This window comes from Orycteropus afer, unplaced genomic scaffold (genome assembly GCF_000298275.1).
Source record: "Orycteropus afer afer isolate SDZICR_OR568_19922 unplaced genomic scaffold, OryAfe1.0 scaffold00162, whole genome shotgun sequence".
Classification (NCBI taxonomy): domain Eukaryota; kingdom Metazoa; phylum Chordata; class Mammalia; order Tubulidentata; family Orycteropodidae; genus Orycteropus; species Orycteropus afer.
In genome coordinates, this window is record NW_006921749.1 from 1051868 (window position 1) to 1067657 (window position 15790).

The window sequence follows — 15790 nt, forward strand, 5'->3', positions numbered from 1 at the left end:
TATATATATATATATATATATATACATACATATATGTATATGTGTGTGTGTGTGTGTATGTTTCCATTAGCTGATGTCAGATGGATCTTAGCTGAAAGCAAAGAATTCCAGAAAGATGTTTACTTATGTTTTATTGACTATGCAAAAGCATTTGATTATGCGGATCATAGCAAATTATAGATAACATTGAGAAGAATGGGAATTCCTGGATGCTTGATTGTACTCATGAGGAACTTATACATAGATCAGGAGGCTGTCGTTCATACAGAACAAGGGGATACTGCACAGTTCAAAATCAAGAAGGGAGTGTGTCAAGGTTGTATCCTTTCACCATACTTATTCAATTTGTATGCTGAGCAGATAATCTGAGAAGCTGGATTATAAGAAGAAGAACGTGGATTCAGGATTGAAGGAAGACTCATTAGCAACCTGTGATATGCAGATGACACAACTTTGCTTGCTGAAAGTGAGGATGACTTGAAGTACTTATTGATGAAGATTAAAGACCACATTTGCAATATGGATTATACCTCAATATAAAGAAAACAAAAATCCTCACAACTGATCCAATAAACAGCTTCACAGTGGATGGAGAAAAGATTGAAGTTGTCAAGGACTTCGTATTACTTGGTTCTACAATCAGTGCCAATGGAAGCAGCAGTCAAGACATCAGATGACATTTTGCATTGGGAAAATATGCTGCAAAAGACCTCTTTCAAGTGATGAAGAGCAAAGTTGTCTCCTTGGAGACTAAGGTGCACCTAACCCAAGTCATGGTATTTTCAATTACCTCTTATGCATGTGAGAGCTGGACAATGAATAAGGAAGACTGAAGAAGAAGTGATGCTTTTGAGTTGTGGTGTTGGAGAAGAATGCTAAGAGTACCATGGACCAACAAATCTGTCCTGGAGGAAGTGCAGCTGGAATGCTTCTTGGAAGTGAGAATGGCCAGATTTCATCTCACCTGCTTTGGTCATGTTGTCAGAAGGTACCATTCTCTGGAGAAGGATATCATGCTTGGTAAAGTGGAGGGTCAAGGAAGAAGGGGAAGGCCCTCAATGAGATGGCTGGACACAGTGGCTGCAATGATGGACTCAAGTATAACAAGGATCATGAGGCTGCCACAAGACTGGGCAGTGTTTCATTCTGCTGTGCATAGGGTCACTATGAGTCAGAGATGACTCGATGACACCTAACAACAACAATAACCACAACATGATCCCATTAATTCTGGATGTGAGCTCTTTGCCTATCCTCATAGAGGTTGGGATAAAAAAAATAGTGGGTATCCTACAGAGTGGTGAAGCTACATTTGCCCCACAATGGGTCATACAAACTAAGTGTGTTGGTGGGAGGGAATGTGTGTTCCACACATTTTCCTTACCTGTAGTTGCTGAGTTGTAATCAGCTCCATGACAATGGGTTTAGTTTTTTGGTTTTGTCATTAGCACAAAGGGAAAGAAATCACTTCTGCAAAGCTTTTTCTTTTCAAAGTGAGAATTCTGGAACCATCTGAAAAGCCACATGAGAAAACTAGTTGTACTGATCTTTATTAAAGGCCACAGAGAAGGACAGAAAACAGAAGGATGAATTTGAGAGGACACTTTCAGACTGAAAGTGAGCCACATGGTCTGAATGTTGGTAATTCTGACCAGACGGGAAGGAAGTAGATGCTGTTTTCACTTACTAGTGTAACATAAACCTAAGTAAACAGTCATATCACAAAGGAAAACTCCCTATTTTGGTTCTCTTAGTGCTACTGTAACAGAAAATACCACAAGTGGGTGGCTTTAACAAACAGGGATTTAATCTCTTACAGTTTTGGAGGCTAGAAGACCAAATTCAAAGTGCAGGCTCTAGGGGCTGGGTGAAGGCCCTTCAACCTTCAGCTTTAGGTCTGCCTCTTGTTCCCAGCCCATTGGAGCTGGCAGCACCTCTTAACTCAGACTGTTGGCTGCTGAGGCTGACAAACCCAAGGTCAACTAGTAAAATGGAACAGTCCAAAGATTATCAAGCAACACAGCAGGCCTCTAGTTTAAGTCCAGAAACAGTCTCAAGATGGGGAGACAACATGGCAGGCCACTCATTGATGACTTGGCCAAATGCAGGATCCAGATGTGCCAAGAAGCTCAGAGACCTTTCTCAAAGCTTCTTCTTATATACTGGAAGTGGACCACATCCCTAAAGCAGCTACTCACAGCAGATTCCACCATGGGGTTGATTACTAGTCTTATCATGGGGAATCACTACCTCCAGCTGCCCAGCCACTAAAACCAGGCCCAGTAAAGTTGACACATAACCTTAACTACCATACCTCCTCTATCTTCCATCCATTTATAAATATGCTTGAGGGAATAGGAAGCTAGTGAGGGCTAAGTAACTTTCTTTAAATCCCCAGGATATATAATCTACTCTTTATTTTCATTTTGCTAGAATAAAGGAGATGAAATTTTATACAATTCAAAAAATGGATAAAGTGATTGAATAATAGAGTGATTAACTTAGGAAAGAGGCCAAAACAGGAAAAAAATTGAGTCATCTTTGGTCTCTAAAAGGACTTTTGAGACAGAACAGACAAAAACCTAGATCTATGAGTACCTCTGCCCTTGCATAAGGACTGTAAGGAGTCTGAAAACATGAATGTTATAGACAATAAGCTCTGCTGTCTAATACAGGAATAAGGAAATGAAGACATAACAAGTCCAGAATTCTGAGAAACTTGTACATGACTGTTACTGATAGAATCCAACTGCAATTCCCTCTGATGGATCCTGTGGTCCTTGCTAAGGATCTTTTGCTGATTAAGGAGCACATGTCTCACATCCACCTCTCCCTTTATCAAGATTTTTAAAGATGTAGCACCAAGTCAGGCCTGTAAAAAAGACCTGCTGGATGATGCAGAATGTGCAGAGAGTGCAACTGACAAGTAGACTGGGTGGCCCATGTCATAGAAGTTAGCATTGTCAGAGACTGCACAAGACCAGGGAGATTATCATTTACTGGAACGTCTCCTTTGATATTCTGATGCTCATGAAATTACTTCATAATTAACTATCAGAATAATTTCAAATAACAGCATTTTAAAATTCAGGATAACAAAAACACAGTGCAAAATGGGTGCCATTAATGAATTACTATAGCAAGTAATGTGCTTTTAAAGTGATCAAAAAATAATTATGAAAAGTCTGTTATACGTGCAACACTTTGCACAGAAAGTCATGTAAAGCATTGTCCCATCCTGCATGGAGATCATAGGACTTCTATCTCTTACTGAGAAGAGCATTTTAAGCAGTCAAGATAAGTATGATTATGAATGAGTGTCTTCTGTATATAATGATGTGCTAACAAATCAGCTGTCCTGAAATAAATAAATAAGCCCCAATTTATAGTGTTTGGCAATTTCTGTAGTGTTAATACTTGTACCATGACCATCACTGAATGCAGAGTTGCAAAGAGATGTGCACAATTAACTCTCACAAGCTAGTATAAGCCAGCTGCATAACCCCTTGGTCATTTGTCTACATGTTGTTGTTACCATTCAGTTGGCATCAACTCTTGGCAATCTATGTGCAACAGAACAAAATGTTGCCTGGCCCTAAAACATCTTCATGATAATTACTATATTTGAGTCCATCATTGTGGCCACTGTGTATTTTGAATGCCTTCCCACTTAGGGGGTTCATCTCCCAACAAGATTCTAATATTATGTTGTGATCCATAGGATTGTCATTGGCTGATTTTTAAAGTAGATCACCGGCCTTTCTTCCTAGTCTGTCTTAATCTGGAAGCTCTGCTGAAACCTGTCTACTGTGGGTGACCCTGCTGGTATTTGAATTACCAGTGGCATAGCTTCCAGAATAGTAGCAACATACAAGACACCACAGTACAACAAAGGGAAGAGGGTGGTTGTGTCTACATGTACAACATCTTAGTGTTAGATTCTATGTGTCCTAGCTGTCCCGAGAAAGGGGCCACACAAGCCAGCCAGACTAGTCTTAGGAAGACCTTAATGGAAGAAGGTAGGATTTAAACTGGAGATTTAATATATCCAACAGAGAAATGTTGTTTGAATAACAAAATCAAATGGTTAGATTGAAAGGAATTGAGAGGTCTCTCAGCATAAAACTTTTTTGCTTAAAAAAATAAATCAAAACTAGAGAGCCCAAAGCAAGTGACCAAATGTTAATATCTATTAAATATGAATGGTGGTATACATGTAGTTAGTATATATTTTATTTTCTTCTTTCTTCTGTATATTGGAAGTAAATCATAAAAATTATTTAAATAGAAAAATTGACAAGAAAAGGGAATTATGTGAACAAAGGCACAGAAGTAGGAGTGAGTGCAATCTGGCAGCTGCTGAGTAGACACTTTTATGTGATCAAAGTTAAGTGTGGAAGAGAACAGTGAAAAAATTTGGTTAGATATAAGAACACAGATGAATGGGACTTTCACCCTAGCTAAGTGCTGCCTTTCACACTTCCTCTTCCGTGGTGCTGAAGAACTCAATCCATTCTTTCTCCTTAAAATAATAATCTATTTCTGAAATTTTGAATTCCTGTATTTGTGTAGGTGAATTATTAACATTAATCAAAATTAGAATTAACTGGCCGAGGGAAACATTTTTCACTTCACTTCGTCGAGCAATAGACAGCTGAAATAAAGACATTTGTTATTGTGAAGTGAAATCAGTGGTATTAAGTGTTGTTCTGGTAGCTTAGTGCCTAAGGCACTTGACTGCTAACCAGAAGCCTGGCAGTTCAAACCCACCAGCCACTCCTCCGAAGGAAGATGGGGCAACCTACTTCCATAGTGATGCTATCTCGGCAACTCAAAGAGGGGTTGCTATGAGTCAGGTCCGACTCAACGGCACATAACAACAACAACAATAATGCAGTTGCTTCCATATTGAATTCATTCTAAGTTATCCAGTCCCCTTCCCCTGCCCTAAAGGCACATATATTCTGAAGCAGACTAAAATAGTGTGCACTTGGGCAAATGTATAGAATGGCATACATAGGGTTCCCTAAATTATAGTCTCTTTCATAGCATAAAACAAACAATACATCATCCATAAACTTATACTGTATTGGACGTCTAGTGTTCACGAAAAGAACTAGGATAAAATGTAATAATCACAGCAAGCTGGTATTCCAGGTACTGGAGAGATGATAGAAAAGGGCATTCTCCACTCTGCTTTGTATATTTCATGTCGTTCTATTAGCATCTTGTAGTATTAAATAGCACTTTAGAAAATAACTCAGAGCACAAAAGCTCTAAGAAAACACTCACTATATCTCTAATACACTCTACATAATGCACTCAACACACTATCACCCTACACAGACATATCACTAAATCCCAGTAATAGACAAATAAAACAAAAACATAAAAAAATGCTTGCCTGAAACACAGGATTCTGGAGTTGGAGCCAGGGCTTAGTTTGTTTTTCAGTCTCTTACTATATGAAGATTTGCTGAGATTAGCTATAGTAGAACCTATGATAAAATAAAGAGATTATATTTTTATATATAGTTAAAAAAACAAAACTATTGGGAGCTCGGGTCTGTAGTGGTGTAGTGCCTAAGGCGTTTGACTGCTAACCAGAAGGCTCACAGTTCAAACTCACCAGCCACTCCTTGGAAGGAAGATTGGGCAATCTACTTCTGTAGTGATACCACTTCAGAAACCCAAGGAGGAGTCACTGTTAGCTATAGTAGAACCTATGTTAAAATAAAGAGGTTACATTTTTATATATAGTAGGTCATAAAAAATAATCATTTATTAATCCATCTAATTATTAGTTGTGGTGGTTACGTTTTTGTGTCAACTTGGCTTGGCCTGGTTGAGTGGCTGGGCAGCTGAATATAGTTATTCCCCATGGTGAGATTGGTAATTAACTCCATGGTGGACTCTATTGGGGCAGCTGAGTAGCTGCTTTGGGTATGAGGTCTGCTTCCCATATGTAAGAAACAGATTTAGGAATGGTATCCAGCTTATGGCAAGCTTGAACCCTGCATGTAGCCAAGTTGTTGCTCAGCAGCCTGCCATGCTTTGCCGACCTTGGGACTTTCGATGGACTTGAATCAATGGCCTGCCATGTGGTTTGATAACATCAAGACTGTGCCTTTTTATTTGTCAACCTTGGGTTTGTCAGCCTCATAGCCAGCAGCTGTCTGAGTGAAAAAAAGCCTCTAGTTTCAGTGGGCCGGGAGCAGGAAGCAGAGCTGAAGCCCATGGTTCACCCAGCCTCTAGAGCCTGGCACTTTGAACTCAGACTTAAAGCCTCCAAACAGTAAGAGAATAAACTGTTTGTTAAAGCCATCCCATTTGTGGTATATTCTTGTCGGAGCACCACCAGGTAACCAAAACATTAGTGTTAGTTTTATGCCATATTGGAAATTCTAGTTTAAGAGGGAGGAGTTCCTGGGTGATGCAAATGGTTAAGTATTGTACTACTAACAAAAAGTTGGTGGTGTAAATCCAGCCAGGGGTGCCTTAAAAGTTATGCCTGACAATCTGCTATTGAAAAGTCAGGCAACCAACAGTTTGGAAAGGAATTTGAGATAGCATAATTTTGATATTATGAAATAAAAAATAATTTTTGAAATGTGGTACTTTATTGACAAAATTCTATTCCTGTTCTTATAATAAAATGTTGTTGTTGTTAGTTGTCATTGAGTCCAACTCATGATGGCTTCATGTCTGCAGAGTAGAACAACTGCACAGAGTTTTCAAATCTGTGACTTTTTGAAAGTAGATCACCAGGCCTGTTTCCCACAGCACCTCTGGGTGGCTTTTAAACACCAACTTTTGGCAATAGTCAAGCACTTAACCAGTGGGCTACCCAGGAAAGCCACACTAAAATAAAACCCAACCCACTACCATCGAGTCAATTCCAACTCCTAGTGACCCTATAGGACAGAGTAGAACTGTCTCCATAGGGTTTCCAAGGCTGTCAATCTTTGTGGAAGCAGACTGCCTCATCTTCCTCCCATGGAGCAACTGTGGGTTTGAACTGCTGACCTTTTGGTTAGCAGCCGAATGCCTTAACCACTGTATCAACAGAGCTCCTCCATACTGAAATAGCATGACATATATTTCAGAAAATAGAGAAAAACTCTTGGAAAGGTCAGCTAAGAAACTTTGATTAACATTCATTAATAAGATCCTCTGGTCTCATCTAGGTGCACATCTTCAATAATCTTAAATATTTGCCTTTGAATCCCTAATTTCTATCTTTAGCCTAGTGTTCTGGTTACCTAGGGCCACTCTGAAAAGAAATATACCACAATTGGGATGGCCTTAACAAACAGGAGTTTATTCTTACAATTTGGAGCCTTTAAGTCCAAGTTCAAAGTGCCAGGCTCTAGGGGCTGGGTGAAAGCCCCTCAACTCTGGGGTCCAGCTCTGTCCCTGCTCCCGGCCCACTGGAGCTAGAGGCATTTCTTCACTCAGACAGCTGCTGGTTACTGAGGCTGAGAAGCCCCAAGGTTGACAAGTAAAAAGGCACAGTCCCGTTGTTACTAAACCACACAGCAGGCCATTAACTTAAGTCCATTGTACATCCCAAGGTTGGCAGAGCATCGCATGCTGCTGAGCAATGACACAGCTACATGCAGGGTTCAAATGTGTCATAGGCCAGAGACCATTCCCAAGGCTTCTTAAATACAGGAAGCAGACCACATACCCAACGACAACTACTCAGCTGCTCCCAGTAGATGCCACCATGGAGTTGATTACCAGTCTCATTATAGGGAATACTACATCCAGCTGCCCAGCCACTCAACCAGGCCCAGCCAAGTTGACACACAAACTGAACTACCACACCTAGGAATGTATTACCAATACATACACTAACAGGGATGAATTGCAAAAATATGCTGAGTGAAAGAAGGCAGACATAAAAGAATATATACTGTAAGATCCTATTTACGTGAAATTGTAGAATAGACAAAAAACTACATATAATGACAGAAAGCAGATCATTGGCTGTGTAGAGCTGGGGCTGAGGAGGAGATATTGATTAGGAAGGGCAGGAGAGAACTTTCTGAGGTGATAGAAATATTTCCATATTTTTTATGGTAGTGGTTATAGTGTCATTCATTTGTCAAAACTCATAAAAGTATATACTTCAGATGGGTGCATTATATTGTATGTAAATTATACTCTGGGATTTAAAAAAAATAAAAGTAAATCAAAACCAAAGAAACCAAAATGCAAATCTGATCATGTCACTCCTCTACTTAAAATAATTCCAAGCCTTCCAGCTTCTTTTAGAATAAACCAAAATATTAACATCTGACCCTGCCTCCCTCTTTGATCCATCTACTGCCACTTCCTCTACACTTTCTGTGACACAACTCCTTTTTGGTTGGCTCCTCTACTGTACCCTTTTCCTCAGGGCCCTTGTACTTGCTGCTCTTTCCACCTAGAATATTTCTCTTCATCTCCACCACTTCCTTACAGTTATTTAACACCTACTCATCTTTCAAATAGAAATTCAAATGCCATCTCTTCAAGAAAACCTACCCTGATCCTTAGATTGCATCAGGTCTGTCTGATACAGGTTCATTGCATCTCTTATGCAATAGGAATAACTTTTATAGCATGTACTGCAATTTGTAATTATATATAAATGGAATTATTTTGACTAATGTCTGACTTCCCACTAGATTTAAACACTAGGAGTGTAGGACTGTGTCTGTTTCACTCATCATTATATGTCCAGCATAGCACTATGCTGGTTAGTTGCTGTCCAGTTGGCTCTGACTCAGGATGACCTTATGTGTAACAGAACAAAACGTTGTCCATTCCTATGCCATCTTCATGATCATTGGCACATATGAGGTCATTATTTCAGCTATTATGTCAATTCATCTCTTTGAGGTTTCCCCTTATTTTACTTTACCAAACATTATGTGCTTTTTCTGATGATGTGTCCTAAAGTGAGCCAAAGTCTTGTCCTTGCCTCTAAGCAGCATTCGGGTAGTAGGACTTAATAATACTTGCTAAATAAATGAATAATCAATTGTAAATGATAACCTTCCCTTGTTCAAATAGGTCTGTGTAATCTTGTTCTTTAAATTAAAATCTAGTTCTTTAAATTAAAAATGATGAGTAAAATATTTCTATTTTCAGACACTTTTTTCACCCATGCAAACTTAACACTAACGTTTTCCCACCAAAACCAAGCAAGTCATTTGGCTGTGCAGTTATTCTACAGGTCCCCAGAATATTGAAAATTTATAAAAATCAATCTAGAAAAGAACTCACAAAACCACATGAAATGTTCTTAGTCATTTTTGAAATTTGGTTTGTTAAATAAAACATCTATTTCTACTACTTTAATGCATTAAAATTTGTCTTTGCTAATATAATCAAAAGAGCTCTGGTGACACAGTGGTTAAGGCATTCAGCTGCTAATCATAAAGTTCGTGGGTAAGAACCCACCAGCCACTCCAGGGGTGAAAGATGAGGCAGTCTGCTTCTGTAAGGATTTACAGGCTTGGAAACTCTACGGGCAACCCTACTCTGTCCAATAGGGCTGCTATGAGTTACAATTGACTCGATGGCAGTGGGTTTTTCATTGTTTTTGTTTTTTCAATATAGTTTAAGATGCAGCTTACCTAACAATAATTGAAATATGCTCTTAAAAATATATAGCACACTCTATTAGTAAAGAGGAAATATCAAAGTCATTTTCTAATTGCTTCAATAGAACTATTATGTCCTGTCAGGAAACCCTGTGATAAAAGCTTTTAATGGCATCAAACCTGGGCAACTTTTTTGAACACATTATGGTAGCATAGTGCCTAAAGCACTTGACTGATAACCAGAAGGCTGGCCGTTCAAACCCACCAGCCACTCCTCAGAAGGAAGGTTGGGCAATCTACTTCCATAGTGATACCATCTTGGAAACCCAAGGAGGGGTCACTATGAGTCGGATCTGACTTGACAGTACATAACAACAACAACAACATTATATTAAAGCCTGGTGATTTGCTTCCATAAAAATTACAACTAACCAAACCGTGTATATGGAGCAGTACTACTTGGTAACACTTGGGGCCATCATGATTTGGAATCAACTCGATGGCAACAGGTTTGGTTTTGTGGTTTACTCTCAGAAAAGTAGAATATTTTTCTTTATAGATTTTAAGGCTATCAGAATCACACACACACATACACAAAATGCTGTTTTGAGCTAATTACAAAAGGTTCTTATTCCAAATGTCCTGGATGTATTAATGACCCTGCTACTTATTGTACAAAACAGAAGAAAATCACCATCTCTACTATACATATGGTGGTTGACCATTATTTTCTGTCAGGAAAGTTAATAAAGCAAAAATAAATTTTTCCAATATTAGTGAAAGTGATACCTTCTTTGTTGAATTCATGTTTGTCAGTACGTTATCCATGATTACCAGAATTTACTGCAAGGAAATACGGTTACCACTGCAGATGAACATATCTGGTTCCTTTTTCTCAGGAAAACAAACAAACAAAAAATAACAAGTAATAATCTCTGTTTCCATTTTTCTTTTTTATTTTAGCTGCAAGAAAACTACAGCCAAATTTCATTCCCAAGTTTCCTGTTCTTTTTCCAGCTCCTGGAAGAATCTATTCTCATGGATCACTTTTATTTTCTTATGTTATATTCCTCTTACTGAAATATGATTTTAAATACATAGATACACATGAGAAATATCTGTAAATATTTAATCCATAATTATTTTAGCAAAAAATTCTAAGTAACTATAATTTACTAGCCTCAGACCTTGTCTAAATTCAGGAAGAGGGATGAGAATCAACTCAACCCAAAGTTGATTCTTATGAGGTAAAGGTCAGACATACTTCCACTCTCCAAATTTTTCACCATTTAAGACACCAGCTGCACCCCCCGCCCCTGCCCAACACTCTTCTGGGTTTGACAATTCATTGCAGTGACCACACCAAACTCACAAAAACATATTCACAATTGTATGACTTATTAGGGAAGTAACATACTATAATTCGGGATCAGAATCAACTTGGAAGTGATAGTACACAGCTATGGAGATAAAATAGAGTTATTCAATCAGGCCAGCTTCCAACCTAGATGACTCTCAGCTTTCTTTTGGCCATGCCTGCAGGCACGTGGCTTTTCTCTCAACTATGCCTGAAGGCAGACAGCCCTTCTCTTAACTGTGCTAGTCAACAGGCCCTTCTCTGGGCCTCTGCCCTGGTTGGCAAGGGTTACAGCTCTTTAGCTCCACTGAGTAGTAGCCAGAGGCACCTAGTATGCCTCTTGCCCAAAGGTGCTCAGCTCTCTCTTGCTCCATGGGTTGACAAATCCACTGCAGCCACCTCATGACAGCCTCCTGGTTCCTGCCATTTGCATTGTTTCTGCTACTTTTTTTCTTGCCATCGGGCTCTGCTGTGGTTGCTTCCATTTCTCACAGTCTCTGCCATCTTCAGTGTTGTAGCTTTTTCTCTCCAGTGTCAAAGAGACTTTCAGTGCAGGAATCTCAAGTTCAAAGGATACTCTCTGCTCCAGGCTCTTATTGATGGTATGAGGTCTCCCTCAAGCTCTGTGGGATTTGCTCTTACATTCAATTTCAAGTCATAACCCTCCCAGCCAGACCATGAACTGACCAGTCCCCTTAGTAGACCACAGTCATTCAATATGCATAGTAATAGACCAATCTCATAAGGTCACTTAATCCCAGATTGTGGTTTTACACACCCTATTTGCGTAGGAAACTAACCAATTTCTTGCAAGATTGTGGCCTAGCCAATCATTTTTTGGCAGAATTACAAAGCCAAGGCCAGAAAGACCATATATAAGAGAACCCATCACACAGAAGTAGCAAATTTAGTAGTGCCTAAGGCACTTGACTGCTAACCAGAAGCCACCAGCCACTTCTTGGAAGGAAAGTTGGGCAATCTACTTCTGTAGTGATACTGCCTTGGAAACCCAAGGAGGGGTCACTATGAGTCAGGTCTGACTCGATGGCACATAACAACAACCTATTAGTCTGTTTGTCATATTATGGTGCCTGTATGTTGCTATGATGCTGGATGCTATGGTGACAGTATTTCATATACCAGTAGGGTCACCATGGTGAACACGTTTCAATAGAGCTTCCAGACTTAGACAGATGAGTAAGAAAAGTTGATAATCTAATTCCAAAGATTAGCCATCGAAAACCCTATGGATCACAATGAAATATGGTCTGATATAGAGCTGGAAGAAGAGCCCCTTAGGTTGGAAGGCACACAAAATACACAATGGTGAGAACCAGCACCAAACCCACTGCCATGTAGTCAATTCTGACTCATAATGACCCTATAGGACAGAGTGGAACTGCCTCATGGGGTTTCCATAGCTGTAATTTTTACAGAAGCAGACTGCCGCATCTGTTTCCCAATGAAGCAACTGATGGATTTGAACTTCCAACCTTTTGGTTAACAACCAAATGCTTTAAGCACTGTACCACAAGGGCTCCTTCAATGGCCACAACAGTGAACCCAAACACAACAACAACATGAAGATGGCAAAAGACTGGGCAACATTCTGTTCTGTTGTACGTGGGATTGCCATGAATCAAAGCCAATTCAAGAGCAGCTAACTACAGTACTTTAGTATACATTTTAGTATTTGCAAGTTGTCTATGAGCTTATCTCTTAAGGTCACCTGGAGGGCAGGGATTGACTTATTCTAATATTTGTTTGCATCACAAGGCCAACCAAGTACATCCCTTGACTCTATTAGGGCCTAAATAAATGTTGATAAAAATAAGTGAAATTATGTAAGAAAATATAAATGAAATTAAAGTCTGTCTTCTAGTTGAAGTGAAAATAAGCCACCTTCCATACACATCATTTTCATGCTCTCTGATTTAAGCTAAATCCAAGTAGAGGCTGCATTTGTCAAGTGAGAAGGTAATTGAACTCAACAGAAGGGAAACAAAAATGACTTTCAAAAATTTTGAACAGCTTTACTATGACTGAGTTGGGGATCATGACCCTAAAAAGACCTGTTGTAAGGAATAGGAATATGTTATTCCTTTTGAAATCTAGACTACATCATACTATTTCCTGAACTTCAAAATCAAGCAACTACATTAGAACAATGTCCTCTGATTTTCATTCAGTGAATTATTTGAAGTGCCTTTAATAAAAACTGTAGATGATTGCAAATTTCAGAATACAGAATGTTCCCATACTTCATCTCTAGAAATTCTGCAACTTGGATTCATATTGAAATGGATTCTAACTCCACTGGTAGGACCCATAACTGGTTTTTATTGGCAATTCTCAATAATTGTTTACTTTTTTTGCTAATATAATTACTTGCTTAGTTTTTATACAACTTTTGTTTATAGAATCATTAAAATATATACTTAACTCACCAATCAGCCACAGATCTCTGTCTCCATTTCTCGTTCTGACCTGAGAACCAAGGCTTTCCTTTCAAAGAATACGCACACACAAAAAACCATTTACATCAGACCTGGAAAATCCTAGAGACAGATATTAACCTTGTACTTACATACAGGTCTCTCCTATGGATTAGCAGTCAGGCATGAGTTACAGAGAGCAAAAGTCTGTTCTCCCTTTTTTCAAACATTTATGGAAGAAAGATGAATTTTCAGATTCCAGATTTATATGACAGTGAAGTAAAGACGACGACTTTCTCTCTAAGTGTTAATTATTCATTGAAAAGCTTTTTAAAGACACAGTTCAATATTTCTTTACTGATTCATTGTTAATAAAATTACAAGTAGTAATTGGAGTCCTTGATTCCTTATTATGGCACTTAGCTTTTGTTATATTTCTAAATTCTCTTTAAAGGGATGTAAGTGATTTCCTGGAAATGTGAAAATGTACTGTTCTTTGTACATTAAGGTTACAGCACTACCAACCATTAGTAGGACTTGCCCACTTATTATTCTTGTAGAAGTAACAAGTTGATGTTGATCTTTCTACTTTCCCACCTCAATGTTTGTGCAAGCTCAGACAGGGGTAATATATATAACCATAAAGAAGGTGAGGATATTTGACCCAGAATTTGAAGCTGAAACATGTCCTTTACTGTTCTGGTTTTCCCACATACTGAGCTAATGTACCTAAGAGAAACTGTATAGAAAACAGTCAAGTTTGATGACAGAGGAGTCCTCACGTATAGCAAGACTAAAATTTCATTAAGTGTTGCTTGGGATGCTGCTAATGTTATTACTGTAATACAAACATCAAAGGGAATCAGATCACACACTCAAGGAAATCATTCCCTGCTGGAAACCCTGTTAGCTGACTTCAATTATGCCATGCTTTACCTCATTCAGAAGGCTGTGTCAGCCCCATTATCTGTTTCTAAATCATCAGCTTAATGAAAGTGCACACATTTGAAACTCATCAAATTACGTAAAATACAATTTGAGTCTTGTGTTTGTTTGAGTTCAGATTGTAGCAATATCAAAATGATTCTGATTGCCAGATGTTTGTTCATGGACAGTAGTCATGAAGATAAATAAACAGAAGTGAATCAAAATTAGAGAGAGTCTTTCTAATGAAAAGGCTTACAGGGTACCAAAGAAGATGATTTTTTTTTTCCAGGAATAGTATCTCTTTTAAAAAATATAATTCAAGTTGTGTTGAATTCTCTTCATCAAATTCCCTGAAAAGAAAACACAAACATGCAATGCATGTACCATTTTTTGTTTTCAATTTTATTATTAAAAATTTTAAACATACAAAAAAGAGAGACTAAGCATAACAAACACTCTATATTTGTCACTTTTTAAAAATAATTGTTACTGTTTTTGGCATATTTGTTTCATGATTTGTAAGTATTTTGAATAAATTAGGAACACCATGACAATTTACTCATAAATACTTCAATATGTGTCCTTGTAAAACCAGGACACAATAATAAGACAAAATTTTATTAGTATACCTTATAAAATTAACGATTATTTCTTAATAACATTTAATTTCCAGATAATATTCAACTTCCCTCAATTGTCCCAAAGATGTCTTTATTCCAGGCAGGAAATACACCTATTTTTAAGTTTCTCAAGTTCACATTTGAATTTAAATGAATTCATGAGCATCTTTTTAAATTTTAAGAATACATTTATAACTTTCAATTGTACCTAAAATGCAACCAAAAAAAGAAATCCATCACATAATATCCTAGGCATTCTTAGGTTCTTTATCAAGCATTTCCTTGCATTTAATTAATAAGATTTTGGACTTCTTTGTCTTACTTTCTGCAAAAGCATTATAAGAAGCCAAAAGTGAGTGGGAGTATTTTCTATAGTTAAACAAATGGGGAATATTCTCACTATGTCAAAAGTTCTGTCACAACTTACAAACAAACATTAAGAGTAAAACAGCTTGCAAGTTAAAACAATAATCAACCCATATCCCTCTAATATATATGTTAGTCCAAATGTTAAGTGTGAAAATAACCTGCTTAATTAAGAAAATCTTATACTGAAAAATGAAAAACAACCAATTGCCCTCCAGTCAGTTCTGACTCATGGCGACCCCAATTGTCTAAGGGGAGAACTGTGTTCTAGAGGGTTTTCAATGGCTGATTTTTTCAGAAATAAATCACCAGGCCTTTCTTCTGAGGAAACTCAGGGTAGATTTGAACCACCAACCATTTTTACTGCTCAGAAACTCAAAAGTCTTATATGTCGTTGTTGTGTGCTGTCAAGTCAATTCCGACTCATAGCAACCTTATATGACGTACTCTAACTGCCCTATAGGGTTCCAAGAGAAAACCAGATGCACT